This window comes from Vicugna pacos, chromosome 11, assembly GCF_048564905.1.
Source record: "Vicugna pacos chromosome 11, VicPac4, whole genome shotgun sequence".
In the NCBI taxonomy this organism is placed as follows: Eukaryota; Metazoa; Chordata; class Mammalia; order Artiodactyla; family Camelidae; genus Vicugna; species Vicugna pacos.
In genome coordinates, this window is record NC_132997.1 from 67,225,605 (window position 1) to 67,243,711 (window position 18,107).

Consider the following 18,107-nt stretch of genomic DNA (forward strand, 5'->3'; position numbering starts at 1 on the left):
TCTCTCACTTCCTCTTCTCCTCCTGTCTTATACTTTTCCTCACACCTTGGCCTCTCTTTCACTCTTTCTACATTGGCTCATTGGCTTCCCTACTTTTGGTGTCAGCAATAGATCATTAATTTAAAGTACTCTTTATTTTTCTCAATGGTAACCAAATTCCAGCTGCACATAAAAACGTAGCCCCTGCAGATCTTACTGCTAATCCATTCCCTGTTGAGGAGGAGCCGGGGGGTGTAAAACGGGTTGCATGTTCAAATATAAAAATATGAAATGTTTTAGCCATGTAAGTTCCATTAATGAGGATTATCACAGTGCTGAGAATAACAAACTTTGAGAACAGTGTACAAAATGCTCCCGTATCTTGTGCTGGTGGCATAATTTTCTGGATTACTGCTATTCTGACATCACCCGTGCCTGACTTCGCCAGTACATACTGTTCGGTATTGAAGCTTGAGAATATTTTCCTAAATTTGCCATTTCTGATTTTATCGCAGGAATAACTTTAGAGAGAGCTCGCGGCTGATCATCTCGCTGGAATAAAGGCCATGAACTCTGTTCTGAGGCAAGCTTTGGAATCTTAGAGGAGTAAGTCTTGGGAGGAATTCTGGGATGGTGGTGGGCGGGAGGAGGGGTGGACAATGGGGCCATTTTCAAAAGCATCACCCTTGATGAAGTTAGATTTTTTTTCTTTCCCTATAGAGCGTCCTTGAGATGCCCTCACACTCTTTTCTGGTAACTTTCTTGGATAGAAAATAAACAGAGGACTTTTGGCTCCTGACCCCACTGTACCTACAGAAAGCAGCTTTTTAGGACTTGCAAGCGGCTTGTGTGTGTATGAGTGTGCGTGTTTGGCAGGAATTTTCTGGAGAGGCATGAAGCACTACTTGAATTCCCATGGATGCTGCTTGTTCCTCAGAATGGAAAATGTTCTATTTTTGGCCACAAGAATATTTCCGAGGGGAAAAAAAAATTAAACAAAGCATGGTAACAAGTTCATGTGTGTCATTTTCCGAGTTTGAAGTCGTTTTAAGAGTTGAATGCGTTTTGAGGGGAGAAGAGCAGCTCCCTGGCTTTCTGGGTCTCAGAGGGATAAGAGGAACTATTCAGTTTGGATTCCTGGGTTCGGACATGAGGACTCTGGGCGGCAGAGAGGCTATATGGGTAGGCGGGTCCCCGCAGAGGCTGTGAAGCCTGCAGCTCGGCCTTTGATGGCAGGCAGATGGACTGGTATAGAGAAAACTGCCTCTTGCATCTGAAAAAGGAAAACGCTGAAAAAGATGGGTGTTCTCCACCCACCATAAACCTATCTTGGATTGTAAGGTAATACTCATCTCAAAGCAAGGCAGCCCCCATGGCACCCCTGCCTTAGGGTTACAGTTGGCCACAAGCCTTTCAGGGGAAGGACTTCCAGAGGCAGGTTTCCAGCAGAATCTGATCTCAAGGCACATCATGGTGAACGAAATCTGTTTGGGCCCTTCCCCCACCAGATCCCTTTCCAGGAAACAGCATTTCTTTTCTTTTCTTTTCTTTTTTTTTTTTTTGCTGCTGTGTAATATGCTTGATATGAAAATTGAGAAAGCAGACGAGCACCCGTCAACCAGCACTTCCTAAGGAGCACTGCCTACTGGAGGCTGTCTTCACAGGAGCCCAACCAGCCCGGCCCAGGGGCCAACGGGAGGGTCTTGAAGGAGAAGGGGCCATTTAGCAGAAGTGGCTGGCGTGCCTGGGAAGAGTGAGCACAGAACCTGTAAGACCCTGAGTTACCCTGGCAATGGAGCTGGGCCCTTTGGCTCTGATTAAGAAACCCAGGCCCGTTTAGAGGGAGCCATGTCATCAGATGCCCTGAAGCAAACTGGGGTGGAGTCCTGGGAGGCAGCCCGGGGTTTTCTCTCCCCGTCGCGCTGTTGAAATCTTGAATTCCAGTTGGTGGTTTCTTTCATCCACTTGAAGCCTAGCCCTCGGGTACAGACGCAGCCGTGCTTCTGGGTAACGTTTAATTCTTGGTAGGAAGGACTCTTCTCATAAAAAGGTTTGACATCTTTGGAGTTATGAAAGGAAGGGCTGATGAGGAGACCTGTTATGACTCGGTCCCTATTCTTGAAAACAGCTCTGCGTCGATGTGTTATGAGTTTGGGAATTTTTCTTCTTGGGCTCCAGTCTTTTGAAACACGTGCTCAAGATTGAGGAACTTGCATTGTACTGGTTTAGAAATGTATACAGACGGGGCCGAGCAGGCATCTTTTCTTGGAGCCAGCTGGATTTCTCGTGTCTTTATGCTTGTTTATTCAACATATAGGCACCATGCATCTAGTCTGTGCCAGGCACAAGGACAAACACAAGAGACACAGCGTCTGCCAGTGTAAGGTGTATGGTCTGGTGCAGGCGGCAGACAGTACATAAATACAGTCACATCCTGGGACGTGCTATGAAAAAAAAGAACAGGGTGCTGAGAGAGAGAATAATGATAGATATACTTTAGAAAGAAAGAGTGGGCAGGGATGACTTTTCTGGGAGGGTGAAATTAAAGTTAAGATTGAAAGAAGCCAGTAATGTGAAGAAAGGAGGGTGGGCATGAGATGTCCAGGCAGAAGAAATAGCAAGTGCAAAGGCCCTGGGGTGAGATAGCTGAGCATGTTTGAGGAGGTTAATTACGCCTGGGAAGAAGAGGAGCAAAGTGTGTGAGGATAAGGCTGAGATGAGCTTGGAGGGTGAGCCAGTGGGCTGGATCACATAGCACCTTTTGGCCAATAAAAGGAGCATAAAATTTATCCGGAGTATCGGAAAGGCACTCAGGAGCTTGAAGCAGGGGTGTGACATGATCTCTTTCAGTTTTGAAAGAACACCAGCTGCTGTGTGGGGAATGGATGAGGATGGAGGCAACAGTGGAGAAAGGGAGGTTCCAGAGGCTTTAGGAAGCTCCTAGCAGAGCGAGGTTCTTCCACTCCCAGCCCCAGACTCTCGACTGCTCTCAGCAGATAGTCCTGTTGACCTTTTGGCTTTACCCTGTCACTCTGGTTTACACCCTGTGCTAAAAAATGATTTTGAAAAAGATGAAATTTTGACTCTTAGGAAGCATAAAAGGGACATAAGTCAACGATTTTATTTAACTCATTAATTAGTGAGGGGGTCAGTAAGATGTTGTGGCTTGCTTAAAAATGAGCTAAGAAGCAAGGCTGTTTACAAGGCAGTTTAATAAAGCAATGTTAGGATAAGATGACTGGGTTAGATATAAACTGGTTAATGCTCAACCAGCCATAAATCTTAGAGGTTATCTGTTCCACGGGACAGAAATTATTTGCATCTCTACCAGACAAAAATCTATAAGATAACGGGTAACTTCACGAAGTCAGGGACCTTTAGTCAATAGCAAATAATGAGATGAACCAAGTACATTCTCCTAGAAAAGAGGCCTTGAGTGGCTGTGGGAAGACGTGCCTTTTTTCTTTTTTGCCATATTTCTAAGTTTTGTTTATTTTTATGACAGTTTCTTAGAGCAGCACCACTAGGTACAATGCCCTTTGTTAAGATGTTTATAGACAGCCTAGGGAGAGAGAGGAAAATGAGTAAGGAGTGGATCAATTATAATGCAACTCCACCTCTCCCAGAATGAGCTGGAATTCAGTCATTTATCAGACGTATGTGGAGCCTGACCACAGATACGCAAGACCTTGTGGGAAGCTGTGGGAACACAGAGCTTCATACAAAACAGTTCCTGCCCTGTGAACCTCACAGTCTAGACAGGGCAACAGACACTTTAACCGGTACATTCCAGTCCATCGCAGTTAGGACCAAGTAGCGATGCGGAGTTTGTGTAGGCGCCAGAAGGGAGTGGTACCCTCACTCTGGGAGCATCAAGGGCCCTTCCCAGAGAAGGTGCATTTCAGCTGAGTCCTGAAGGATTGGAAAGGGTTGCCAGGTTGAGAAGGGCTGGGGCAGGGAGAGCCATTCAGGCAGGATGTCAACTACCCACTTGAGAAGTAGCGTGGATGCCCATAAAGAGATTGGCCTTTTGGGTTACGGCGGATTTAAAATTTTCTCCTCAATTCTCACTGCTAGTCACAAAATTCTAAGATTCTGTGGGGCTGGGAGGGAAGCGGGGTGGAAGAGGGAAGGAGAAGTGGAGTCTCTTGGGCAAGCTTGCATAATTTTCTTTAAATATTAGGTCAAATTCTCTATAAAAACCCTATTTAAAACTTTTAAAAAGACTTTGAAGTCCCAGAGAAGCAGGAAGTTAATTAGAGTGGCTTTGATATCTTTGGGTATGTTTTAACAGCTGCTTAAGACAGTTTAAACAATAAGAACTTATGTGGTTTGGGATGCGTCTCTGATAGCTCTGGCCAGAGTGAAATATCACTGCATCTGAGAGTAACAGCAGTTGGCTTTAATTTTAGAAAGAGTTCAGGCCAAAAAGTTCTCTAAAACCCAAGAGAGGAACTTCTAAAGAGGAAGATTGCTCCTAGAGAATGTGTTTGGTGGGTGAAAGATGAATTGAGTAGGGAACAAGTGATCTTAACTGGGTTCTGGGAGGAGCACAGGGCTTGCCCATTTCTGAATAATTCTCTTAAGGTGGATTTAACCAAGGGTATTTGTTGGCACCTGCCATTTGTAAAGGGGTCTCAGTGGGGTGGATTAGCATCTCTAAGGACCACTTGAACAACACAAAGGGAGTCCAACCAATTTAAATTTTCTGGGGATTGTCATTGTGCTTCAGTTAACACTTAATTTGTTTCCCTGGTCAACACCTTCAGCCTTCTTAATTATTTCCTCAGACCCTGCCCCTGACTGGCTCTCCTCCAAGCTGAGGAAGAGCACGCTGAGGAATCTTATGATAATAAGGAGCTGCCTGTGGGTCAGATTTCAAGAGATGCTGGGGAGGGCCTCCTCTGGAGGCCCCATGTGGGCAGCCTGCAAGGCTTCTGCTGCTGCTGCTGCTGCTGCTGCTGGTGATGATGACAGTGGTGCTGGTGGGAGTGGTGGTGATGATGACGGTGATGTTAGCTAACGCTGGGAGAGTACCAGTTATATGATAAGCACCCTGCTGGGCATTTTACACCCATTCAGTAGGTATTTTACTCCCATTTTACAGATGAGGAAACTGAGTCTCAGAGACTGCAGTGACTTGCCCATTCTTCCATCTACCCATCAAGTAAGTCTTTGGCTTCTATAAAGCCCGCTACATCCTAGCAATTTGTACCATAGTGTGTTGCCGCCTCTTTCCCCATATGCAAAAATGGACTAGAAGCCTAGAAGTGGGTTGTAGACAACTACTTTTGGTGATGGGCCAGCAGCTGGTTGACAGATGACCTTATCAGCCCAGTCAAGAGACAGATTTATCTTCCAACAATATTACCTTGGGCAGGTTGCACCAGTCTTCCAAGGACTTTCCATTTTCCACAGAATAAATATCAAAGTTTTCTGCCTGGGCGATACAGGCCAGGCCACTCTGCAGGTCGCTCTTGGTGGCGAAGGGCTTGAGTCCTCGCTTGCTAGTGCAGTTGGGGACTGTTTGTGAAGGATGTTGTTTGTTTCTTTAAAAAAGTGCCACCACTACGTCTTTTCTAAAGAAATGCTTGGATTCATTAATAAAATAAAGTGAAGTGAAAAGAAAACCGCATGAGACCACACTTGGCCAGCATGTATACGCAGGCTGCAGGGACCGGGAAGAGATGGCGGGCAAGAGTCCCTGCGTATAGAGATAATCTGACGAGTTTGAAAATGTTCATTTTTGGTGTAATATCTGCATGAAGTACTTCAAAACAGTTAGCTCTGTGAGTGGGCTGCGTTTGTAAGTGGGGGAATGTGATAAAATGTTCATGCACAGACAGTGGTGAACCTTTCTTGATAAATTGTTGTCCTCAAACTAGTAAAATTTTTTTTTTACAATATGTACATATCTTTACATATATATGTGTGTGCGTGCATGCGTGCGTGTGTGTGTGTGTATAATTTTTTAACCTCTGTATACAAATATACAAGTGAGTGAATGGTCTGCCCAAACCCACTGGGGGAAAAGGTACAAAAGGTGCATAAGGAAAGTTCTGACAGAAAACACGAAGGGAGCGATCTCCTCTCTTAAACAACAGCTACTGTCTGTGCAGGGGAGAGGGCTCTGACCCAGTGTTCTCGGCCCCTGTGTCTGCACGGATGGACGGACAGGCGGGAGGTGCAAAAGGCAAGGAGAAGAGGGGGCGAGGCAGCTTCTCTCCTGTCCTGCACTCACGGGCGTCTTGCCTCGTTCTCGGGGAGCCCCTTGTGCTCACTGCCTGTGAGGTGTTCTTTGGGGTCACAGTCTACTTTGATTTTACAGTTTGTGGTAGGTTCTGACTTCTTTGTCTGATCTATTGGGATAGGTTTTTTCCCCCACATCTTGACTGCATGGATTTGGGAGGAGAATTTTGTCTAAGGTCCACATATTGTCTCTGAAAAACAGAAATTGTTCTGCTCTTCTTTGGATTTAGGTTTGGCTGTATCTGTTTTTTTCAGTTGGTCCTTGAAGTGCCACCAATAGTCTATGGATGGGTGATACCGACCCATAGACTCGCTCCATCAAAAGCAGACTGAAGTCTGTGCACTGCAGTGAGCACTGTGACGTTCACAGCTGATCCCAGATCTGTCACCTGAGAGCTCACGCCAGCAGTGACATGTTAGCAGTCAGCTGCTAGGATGACGTGGGTCGGGGGCTGGCTCTGCTGCTTCCAGAAGCTAAAAAGAACAGGCTCTTGAGCATGAAAAACGACACTCCACCTTTCCCACTTCAACCACCTCGTTTCAGAATTCTAGTGCTTCAAATTTCCAACACATACTAACCTTCAGTTTTAGGGATGAGAAATTAGAACTCCCCAAATCCTAAGTAATTCTTAAACTACGTAAGCATTCTTCATATTATCATGAATATCTAAGAAAATGTATTTAGTAAATAAATAAATGTATTTAATAAATGTATTAAATAAGAAACATCATGTTTAGTAGTATTTGCAAGGAACTACAGCCTGCAGCAAATATTCAAATGCTTGAAAAGTGCTGGCAAAAATTATTGTGTAGTATTTGGATAATGTAACATTAGATCTGCCAACAAGTTTAACAGCACAACAGAATATCATGTTGAAACTGCCCATTAAAGTACTTGTTTTACTTCCAAAACTTTATTTTTTGGTATACTCATTTTTAATAAAGTATATATGCATATAGATTCATTAATATTACTTTTCCCCCTCAAAACAACTCACTGTTGACAGCAAATAGGACACTTATAACATGGCAACGGCTACAAAGAAAGATTGACTGATTGGACTGGGGCAGCTTCCCTCCAGCGTGAAACTGGCCCAGTTCCCTGAAACGTTGGTCTTAACCCTTGGCTACACGCGTCAGCCGTCCTGACCTTGCTTTCTGCTTGATGTCTGTGGATCCCTTTAAACCAGTAATGTTACTTAGTCGATTGCCAGGCTTTAGTTTTCTTGGCGTAATTATAATATTTTTCCAATTTTCTCAATTTCTTGACCAACTTTTGTTGGGGTTTTGGATTCAGAAAAAACCATAGTAATTTCTAGAGATATACTGGGAAGGAATTCCCTCGTGGACACAGTGAAGTATTTGAATGTTAATTTCTCTGTTCTACCCACTTTCTTATTATATGTCTAGTCTTGGAAAGGATCAGTCTTTCTGGGAGTAATCCAGGACACCACCACTCTTCAGAGGGGGACTGAGGCTACAAATAACAAATATTGGTGAGGAAGTGGAGAAAAGGGAACCCTTGAACACTATTGGTGGGAATGTAAATTGGTACAGCCGCTGTGGAAAACAGTGTGGAGGTTTCTCCAAAAACTAAAAATAGAACTACCATATGACCCAGCAAGTCTACTCCTGGGTATATATCTGAAAAAACCAAAACCACTAATTTGAAAAGATACATGCACCCCAATGTTCATCACAGCATTATTTACAATTGCCATGAATAGATGAATGGAAAAGAAGACATGGTATATGTATACAATGGAATACTACTCAGGCATGAAAAGGAATGAAATTTTGCCATTTACAGCAACATGGATGAACTTAGAGGGCATTATGCTAAGTGAAATAAGTCAGACAGAGAAAAGCAAATACTGTATAACAGCACTTACATGTGGAATCTAAAAATTACAACAAACTAGTGAATATAACATAAAAGAAGCAGACTCACAGATAAAGAGAACAAACAAGTGGTTACTAGTGGTGGGGGTGCATGGGGTGGGGAAGTGGGAGGTACAAACTATTGGGTATAAGATAGGTTTAAGAGTGTGTTGTACAATACGGGGAATATAGCCAATACTTTGTAATAACTGTAAATGGAAATAACCTTTAAAACTTGTGAAAAAATAAGAAAAATTTTTAATTAAAAAAAACTTAAAAAATTGGGACTGAAGAACTGTCAACTCGAAAAGTCTCCAGTAGCCGATCTTGGATATCCACCCTACCTAATGTTATTCAGTGGTGTGTGTGGGGGGTCTTCCTCCAGCAAAAGGCTACTTTAAAAATGTGAAAGTTGAACCACAGCAAGCAGGGGAACTTCATAACTGGAATGGGTTAGTGTATAGCACCCATCTGGGAGCCCTGTGGGTCTTTGGTGAAAATGGCTGTGTTCAGGCCACGTTGAAGACCTTGATGTTGGTGACCTCATTTTCTCATGGAGCATAGACTAAATGTGTAGTAAAGAATAAGCACGTCAGACCACCTGAGATGAAGTCCTGGCCCTAACAAGTTGTGAGCCATGGAGCAGGTTGCTTAACTTCTCTAGACCTCAAGTTTTCTTGTCTGTGTTGACCTCACAGATCATGACATGTATAAAGATTTAATGAGATAATACTTACGTGGGCGTGAAGATTAAATGAGATAATGCCTGTCACAGTGCCCTGGCACAGGCTAACTATGAACTAAGAGGAAACTGCTGTTGTATTCTTCCCTCTAGAAAAGATCACGTGGGATCACTGAGAGTACATCTTACCAGCATTTCCATTCATCATTGACAGGTCTAGGTGCCCACAGCTAGGTGACAGGCAGGCTGGATATGGTTCAGAGTCCTGCCACCTCCCTTGGCACTGCAAATTTCTAAAATGGTTTTGCTGTGCTCAAACTGAGTCCAAAAAATGGTGCCAGGAAATGACCTTATGTCTGGTAACTCTTCATCTTGATGCGTGATAACACTTCAGGGGCAGCGTTGGACGTAAGCCTCATTGCGAAAGCAACTGCAGGGGACGGGCTGAAGACATGGGAGTCTGGGCAGCCTTGAGGCCAACTGCAGAGCAGGGCAGACCCCCATACCCAGGACAGGCTACCTGGGTGTTCTGCCCACACTCTTCTTGGACATTTTAAGCAGTGGGTACAGGTTTTGTAAGATAAAGGGCCACCTGGGAAGAGTTTGTCTTTCTGAATTTATCTTAAAAAGATACAGGACTCTCAGATATGGTCACAGAATCTGCGTCAGAGCTCCCTGAGTAGCTTTGTTATGGAGCAGTCAGGAAACAGTTTGCGTCAGGGTATGGTGGAAGGTTCTAGGTTAAGAGTACTACTGTAGGCTTAAAGAACCACCTTCTTCTTTTACCAGCTCTGTGGTGTTGAATGAGTTACTTGTTATCTCTCATGTTCTGTTTCCTTGGTTATGAAATGGGAATAATAATTGTACCTATCTCATAAGGCTGTCTTGAGGATTATACAAATAGGTGAAAAAGCTCTCAACACAGATTCTGGAACACGGTAGACACTCAAGAAATATAAGCTTTTTTTATTATTACAGTTGAGTCAAGGAGGTGGACGAATACGCCTTGACATACTTAAATGTTGCATGACTTGAATTCAAAAGTAATTTTTTCATTAAAAGTATCGTAAAGAAGGGAGTGAGATCAGTTTGGTCAACCTTGGGGATGTAGTTTTTCTATTCTGCTGGGCTGTATTCACTCACGTGGCGTGGTGTTCCCGGGCGTGGACAGCAGGAGAGGTGGGGTGGGTTGATGAGAAGTAGGGAGGAGCACAAGGACCCACCGTGGGAGATGCGGGCGGGGCTGTAGTGGTGGGGACTCCCCAGCATCACCAGAGGTTAACAGCGGGGCGAGCTCCTTCAGTTGTGTCCTGTCCTTTGTTTAACTTTTTCTAATCCTGGTCTAGATAAGATTTTTAAAAGAGACTCTTGAGTTGTCGCTCACTCATAAGGTTTTTAGGCAGCACCCCAGCCCATCATGTGCAATGCCGTGCTGGCAGGAAAAGTCTTTGCCAAGACCCAGTCTATCAGCAGTTGATCAAATAAAATACCAGTGATGAGACTTCGGGGGATGCACACATCACATCTGCTGAGGGCTAGATGAAAAATTATTCTTCAAGGATGTTCTGCCTAGATTCTGCCAGAGATGGAGACTCCTAGAAGACCTCATTTTCTATCTATCCTTGCATTTCTAATATATTAGTTTTTCAAATGAAATCAAAAGGAATGTGACACTGGAAGCTTCCAGAGCCTTCTTTTCAGGCTACGTCATGAATACTGCTGAGCTCATGAGCGGTTCCCACTGCTCACGAAGAATGTGCAATCAGCAGTGTCTGGCTGTAGACAGCTCTTAGGATGTCTTCCCAGATAACGATGGACCCCCACTGCCAGAGGGAGAGATGGATTCCCAGCACCCATATAATGGAAATTGTGTGATCCCCGCCCCTTCCTGGAATGATTTCTGGTTTGGTGCTTGAATGATAATAGTAACATCCCAATAATAACCATAACTATTTTGAGGGTCTTCTATGCGTCGGCTCTATCACTAGATACTTAACTTATTTCCTTTCATCCTCAAAACTAGTTAAGTATCAGTATCTCTAGGTCACAGATGAGGATAGCAGCTTGGAGAGGTTCATTCATTTGCTAATAAAATAATTGGAATTGAGATTTAAACCTAGGGCTGTTTGCTTTTAACTGCTAAACAGTGGCTTAAGTGGACGTGACCATAGCATCAGCTCGTTTTCAAGGACTGGAGTTACATGGTTCATGTTAACTGCTTAATAGAATTATTCAAACTTGGGAGAGGTCACTGAATGTTAATTCTAATTAACAACATGCTACAAATTTACACAGTGCCCATTACAGTCGCTAATTCCCTGACTTCAGTTTGATTTGTAAACAAGTATTTATCGAGTGCTTACTATATGCGCACACTATACTGGGGGTCATGGATACTGAGAATAAAATCACTGTTGCTGCTCTCGGGAAAAGTATGGTGTGGTAGGGTAGACAAATATGTAAACAGGTACCTTCAACTTCATGTGCTGAGAATGCAGAGCTCATTAGGAGCCTGGCAACGGGGAGGATGGATGAACCTGACTGTGCAAGGAAGGAAGAGCAAGAGTTAGTTACATGCAGAGAGATGGGAAAGGATGGCTATGCAGAGAGAACATGTAAAAAGACACAAAGGTGGGAAATGACAATGTGAGTGGTTCTGGGATCCTAGCATATATATTTTAAGCTAGGAAATGGGGCTGGAGACAAATATGAAGGTATAGACTTTATTCTGTAGGCCATGGGGGAGCCACTTAATGGGGAAATCGCAGGGTGGAGGGTGGGTTTAAGAGAAGCAGAGAGTCGTCAGGATTAGAGCAGGGAGATTAGGTGGGAGGCTATTAAGAGGCCCAGACTTAAACAGTCATGGTGGGATGGAAAGAAGGGAGGAATTAGAGGAACATCCAGGACGTCAGACTGCAGGATCTGTAACTGAAAGGTGATGAGGAGTGGGAGGGAAGGAGTCTTGGAGATTACCCTTTGCTGCGGTAAATCCTGAGTAAACACGCTTCTTCCCCTGGGAGTTCTTGTTCTAGAAGGTAATTCTTTCAGAAGGATTAATTAGACAACTGTATCGGCTTCTAGTGCCCAGCAGAGAAACTAAGTAGTCAACCTAAAAAAGTCAGCAGAGATATTGTAGCGCTTAGCACCGCTGCGTCTCAGGTTTCCCAGGCCGTATAAGCAGTGCTTGCTCCATTGGCTTGACCTAAGGATTAAATGAGCCGAAGCTTTAATAACCAACCGCATCTGCCATCAGGCGAGCACTCGGAACATGGGAGCTGCAGTTACTGTGGTTGTTGTGAGTGCTGTTCATGTTAGAGCACAGCCTCATCAGCCTCACTGCCTGGTTCAAATCTAAGCTCTGTGTGAAATGGACAAACAGTTGCTTAACCCCATTAAGTCTCAGCTTCTATTATGGGGACAATAATAGACAATAATAAAAATATGCCTATCGCATAGGCTTGTGTGCAGATTGAATAATGGACTATATACTAGATACATAGCATAGATGCTGGCATCTAGAGAGAAGTCAGGAAATGCGAGCTACTGCTGTATTTCTTGGTGTGTGCTAGGCCTTTTTGTGCATGTGATATAATTTCATTTCCCTGCATCCAGTACAATAGGTAGGTGATATTAACCCCATCTTATAGATGAGGAGATTGATGCATGGGGCTGTTAAATATTTTATCCAAGTTCAGATTGTAGCTGAACTGGTAGACGCTATTCCATTAGGACACCTTGATACTTTTAGAATCTTTAGCATGTTCCTTTAGGCCCATCGGAAAAGGAGTTTTCAGTTGCACCCAGTTCACATCTATGTTGATTTCTACCAGAAGGGAACTAGAATCATCATCAAAAGTTAGAGCTGGAAGTAACTTTATTGAGTATCTGGAAAAGTCAGTTGCAATCTTGTGTTAGTCCCCTTGTCTGCTGTTAAAAACAAAACAACAATAACAAAAAATCCAATATACAAAACCTATGCCAAAATCCAATGTGACAAATGGGTAATTGTGGCTCTCTGCTTGCCTGGAGGAGAGTCGGGGGCGGCTCAAGCCTGTACCCCCACCTTTTCTAAAGGGCTTCACGAAGTTCCAAGGAACACACTTTGAAAACCACTGATCAGAAAACTCCTTTGACTGATGAGGAAACCAAGGGTAAAGGGATAAAGTGACTTTCCAGTGTCACACACCAAGAACTCACTGAATCCAGAGTTCGCAGTTCCTCCTGTGGCTGTCCTGGCTGCTAGTCACTGTTGTTGCCGCCGTCTTTTCCACAGCTACTGGCCCCCACCCCAGGATGGTCTGCAGAGACATGATGCTTTCGCCACAACGTCTTGGTTGGTGAAAGCCTGTATTAATGTTCAGAGTACTGATAGCTAATTGCTCTTTCTATAATTTTCTGTGCTTTCCAAATTTTCCATAATAAATATGGAGTACCTTGATAATCAGCAAGAGATCATTTCAAAATGTTAAGTTGGTTGAAGGGGAAAAGGCAATTTGTATGCCAGCCATGGAATGATCCCAAGTGGATGGACTTCTCTTGTCTTTTGATTTCTCTGGGTCACTTGTTGCCATAACTTTGGACTGGGTCTGGGGGTTGTTGCAAAGAGGTTGGTGCTAGTCTGCGAAGGTGAGCTTGCTTTTTATATGTTTATTTTTAATGCTGCCCCAAATAGGGCCAAGTATTGGAGACCTTCCTTCATCTGTCTCCAATCTATCGCTCTAATATTACCTCCCATAATTCTAGCCCCAAATGGCTAGTTGCCCAGTAACCAGACCAAGCCAACTGCTGCCTCTCTGTTTTTGTCCACATAGTTCCCTCTGTCTATGAAAGCTTTTTCCTTTCTCTCTACTTATCAAAGTACTGATATTGCAGAGAGGGTATAGCTCAAGTGGTAGAGCACATGCTTAGCATGCGTAAGGTTCTCGGTTCAATCCTTAGTACCTCCTCTAAAAATAAATAAATGAATAAGCCTAGTTACCTCTCCTCTCAAAAAAAAAAAAGAAAGAAAAAAGAAAAGAGACAAAGTAATGATATTGCCTTTCAAAAGCCTAGAAATCACATCGACTTCACTCTTTCACTGATTCACTCATCCAACAACAAATATTTATTAAATACCTCGATATGCCAGGAACTGACTCTTCTAGGCCCCGGAGCTAGAATGGTGAACAAACTAGACATGACCTCTGCAACTATAGAAGTAAATCGTCAGTGACAGAGACATACTGAACAACTCAGCCTATGACTTAGCACATCCATCCATCCATCCATCTGATTTCAAAAGGTGGGAAGTGCTATGAAAGAGAATACCAAGTTGGTCCTATTTTAGAATGAGTGGTCAGAAGGCCTCCTTGGAGAGCTACCTTTAAGCTGATACTGTGGAAGGTTTGGGACTGGTGAGGGAAGAACATTTTAGACAGAAGAGACCCTCAGTTAGAAGAGCTAGAGTAACTTAAGGAAGCTTAGTGAGGCTGGAGCAGAGCGAGTGACTCAGCACCATCCAACACACTATCTTACATATTTTATTTATTATCTGTTTCCCTCCGCTAGAGCATAGACTTCATGAAAGAAGGTGTTTTTGTCTGATTTATTTACTTTATCCCTTGTGCCTTAAACAGTGCTTTAAATGTCATAGGCACTCAATAAATATGTTTGAATGAATCTAGTGCGATGTAAGGAAATGAGAGAGGCAGGTAAGGGTGAAGTCATTTGGGGCCAGTGAGGTATGATGGGTCCTTGGACTGTAGTCTACTTGCAGTAGTGAGTACCAGGTACTGTAACACAAGAATTACATGATCTGATAGATACTTTTTAAGGCTTACTCTGACTTTTGCATGGGAAAAGAAGTAGAGATCAGCAGCTGGAGAGTCAAGGTAACTTGAAAGGGTATTATAATAATTTGGTAGGAGGGATCGTGGTGCTGGCACAGTGTAGACAGAGAGAAAGGGGTGAATTTATGATATATTTTGGAGGCTGAAATAATAACTTGCTGATGGATGTTGTGGCAGACACTTCAGATTGATTTCCCAGTCCATTCTCCCCTTCTTCCTTACCAATATAATGTCATATATTGTAAATTATATAACATTTATAATGTAAATGTTGTTTGGGGTGACAACATGCCTAACAAATAAAATGCATCTATAGCTCCCGGCTTCTCTTGCAACTAAGGGTGGCCATAAGACATAGTTCTAGCCAACAAGATGTCAGAAGAAATCTCTGGGCAGGGAGTCTGGGAAAGCTCTTTAAAAGGAAATGAATTCAACTGCTAAATGACTTTTCCCCTTTGCTCTCCCTTGTCTTCCTTCCTGGACGGCAGAGTCTGGTGTGGAACAGCCATCTTGGAGGACAAGGGGCAGCGAGATGAGGACTGGGGAAACAGAAAGGTAGGAGCCCGCTTGCTGATGACATTCAGAGCTGCCATCCCACCCGGACTGCCTATAGTCGCACTTCTTTCATGAAAAATATAGTCAAACTCTTACTTGGTTCAATCACTTCAAGTTAAATTTTATTTATGTATTACTAAATTTTTATAAATTACTGAATTTCTCATTGATTCAGATTGGATGTAGGGGAAGCAAGAAAGAAGAATCAAAGATGATTTTAATTTTTTTTTTGTTTCCCTGAACAACTATTTAAAGGGAAAACTGGGTGAAGAATAGAATTTAAGTGGTGGTGGTGTATACTGGAATGTGTATGTGTTTGTGTATGTGTGTGTGTGAGAGAGAGAGAGAGACAGAGAGAGATGGAATCTAAGACTTCAGGTTTGGATATGTTAAGCTGAAGATACCTGTAAAACATCGATGTGGTGATATTAACCAAAGAGTTGATTATTCAACCCAGTTGTTCAAAGAAGAGTCTGGGATAGAGATAGCAATCTGGCAGTTGTCAGCACAGAGATAGTAGTTAAAGTCATGTAAGTGGCTGAGATTTCCCAGAGCGGGAACGTATAAAGATGGAAGAGAAAAGGGCCCATGGCTCAACGCAGAGCCCATCGACATTTAGAAAACAGGAAAGAGAAGACTTGCTGTAAGAGAGACTAAGTAGGAATAGCCAGTGGGAGGAATCAGGAGGGCAAAGCAGTGCCAACAAAGCGTGCTTCCTGGGCCACCCTCATTTCTGCCTGGCACTTTGGTGTCATGTGCCACCCATTTGGCACTTTATATATCTTCTGTTGGGATGTGGTTTCTCTGTGTGTGTGTCAGCTGCATTCCCTCTGTGATGCGTGAGGCTTGTGGTCCAGGGACTGGAGTCATGCCTGACTCTGGAATTCCCTATACCAGTCCTGGCACTTGACCTTGAGGAGATGCTCCAAAATGCCTGGCAGTGATGACCTGTGCCCACTGGGGTCACAGAGAGAAAAAGAGGGTGTTTAGAAAAAGAATTTCGTTTGGAAAAATTGGAAAGTTTGCTCAATCTCACGCTGAAAGGCTCATTGAGCAGTAGAATGAGATTCATTATCTGAACAGGGGGGAGCTTTTTAAAGAATAATTTCAAAGCACAGGTTGTTTGCAGGTCAAAGATCTTGGAAAAGCCAGACAGATTGAAGCAAAGATGGTGCTGAGTCCAAGAATTTCACTGAGGCAGGGTTCAGATGGAGAGGATAGCTTTGCCTGGAAACACTAAAGGCTTATATCAGAAGCTGAGCAGAAAGGACAGAGTGTTTCCAGAGCTGGATGAGCTCATGGTGGCTGCTGAGGTGAAATAAAGAGGAAGGAACTATGAAATTGTGGGTACGTGCTGACCCACAGCCATGGCATTGGTTTATTCTTGGGATTTCCTGCAGTGGTCTTTGGCATGAAGTGTTGATGTCTTGCTATAGAGGCCTAGGGTGTGGGCTAGAAGGCCAAACTCCTGGTCATCCATCCATTCATCCATCCATTCATTCATTCATATTTGCTATGCAATCACTATATGCCAAGTCCTTGGGACAGTGGTACAAAAAACAAAAATGTACCTAATTTCATGAAACTCATATTCTAGTGGGGGTGGTTTGTGTGTCTGTGAGAACACTAACTAGAAAAAATCAACAAGATAATTTTCATCTAGTGATAAGAGCTATGAAGAAAATCAGACACATTGATACCTGGAACTAGAGCTGCCCTTGGACGGGCAGTGTGTCACCAGTGAGCTTGTTGACATGCAGAATCTCAGGAGGCACTCCAGACCTACTGAATTAGAATCTGCATTTCAACCAGACCCCTCCACCCCCTGCTCCTTCCGGTATTTCTATACATGTTAATGTTTGAGAGGCACTGTGCTAGAGAATGTTTGGAACGGAAGATCCTTGAGGTTGGTGGGTTTTGGAAGGCTTCTCTGTGGAGGTGACATCTGAGCTGAGACCTAGGTGAAGAGAAGACATCCATGTCAAGACCTGGGGGCAGAGCATTCCAGGCAGTGGGAATGAAAATTTCAAGGAGCTGGATGGTAATCAGCTTCTTATGGTCAAACCCCCCAAAATCTGTTTCATAATCAGGGACTCTTGTCTCCTCCCCTCACCTGGCTGATCCTTATCCAGCTGTCAGACCTCAGTCTAAACCTTAGTTCCTCTTGGAGGTGACCCTGACCTCCAAACACCCTCTCCATCCCCACCCCATCCTAATCCTGCATGAGAGTGGTCTGGTTATTTATTTCCCCAACATGTCTGCCGTTTTGGTACCAAATAGGTACTGTATGATTTTGTTTAACAATGATTTGAATAAAAGTGAGAAACCCAGGATGATGGAAGAAGCAGGCTTTAAAAGCAGTCAGATCACTGTTTTGTTGAGGGGCAAGGTCAGTAACTCTTGAAATCTCCTGGCCTTTGCTTGGAGAGCTGCACCCTAACCGACTCTGCATGCCACCAGTCCTCATTCATTTCCTTCCTCTTGACTCTCATCACTCTGTGATCTGTGCTCAGATCCTCCCTAAATATTCCCTTTTGGTCAGGGATTGTGGTTCCAGCGGAGGACACCAGCTATCAGAAAGGACATGCAATTAAATAAACTACAGGGCAACATACTTGATGTCAGTTACACAGCTGAGAACAAGCGACTGGCTGGACCTCAGAAAGGGGCTTGGCACTAAATTCAGGAGGGATTTAGGAAGTTCCATTTGAGCTGGCTCTTAAGAGAGGAGGAAGACTTTTTTTTTTCAGGTTTAAAGGGGTTGTGGTGAGGTAGTGGTCACTGGATGGTGGCGGTGGTGGAGGGTAGTGGTGGTGGTGGTGGTGAAAATGGCAGTGGTCATGGTAATCATAGTGGCAGTGAAGTATATTCTAGACAGAGGCCACTGTGTGGCTGTTGAGTATGAAGTCATGGAAGACCTCACTAAGTCCCCA

At 43.7% G+C, this 18,107-nt stretch overlaps 1 long non-coding RNA gene across 1 annotated transcript in view; it reads left to right on the forward strand.

Moving 5' to 3' along the window:
- The window catches only part of LOC116282422 (uncharacterized), a 129,321-nt gene that overhangs the window by 14,002 nt on the left and 97,212 nt on the right, over positions 1-18,107 (forward strand). The window contains exons 2-3 of the long non-coding RNA XR_012078057.1: positions 495-585; positions 15,108-15,174. This is a non-coding gene — a long non-coding RNA (uncharacterized lncRNA). The remainder of the gene's footprint in view (positions 1-494; positions 586-15,107; positions 15,175-18,107) is intronic.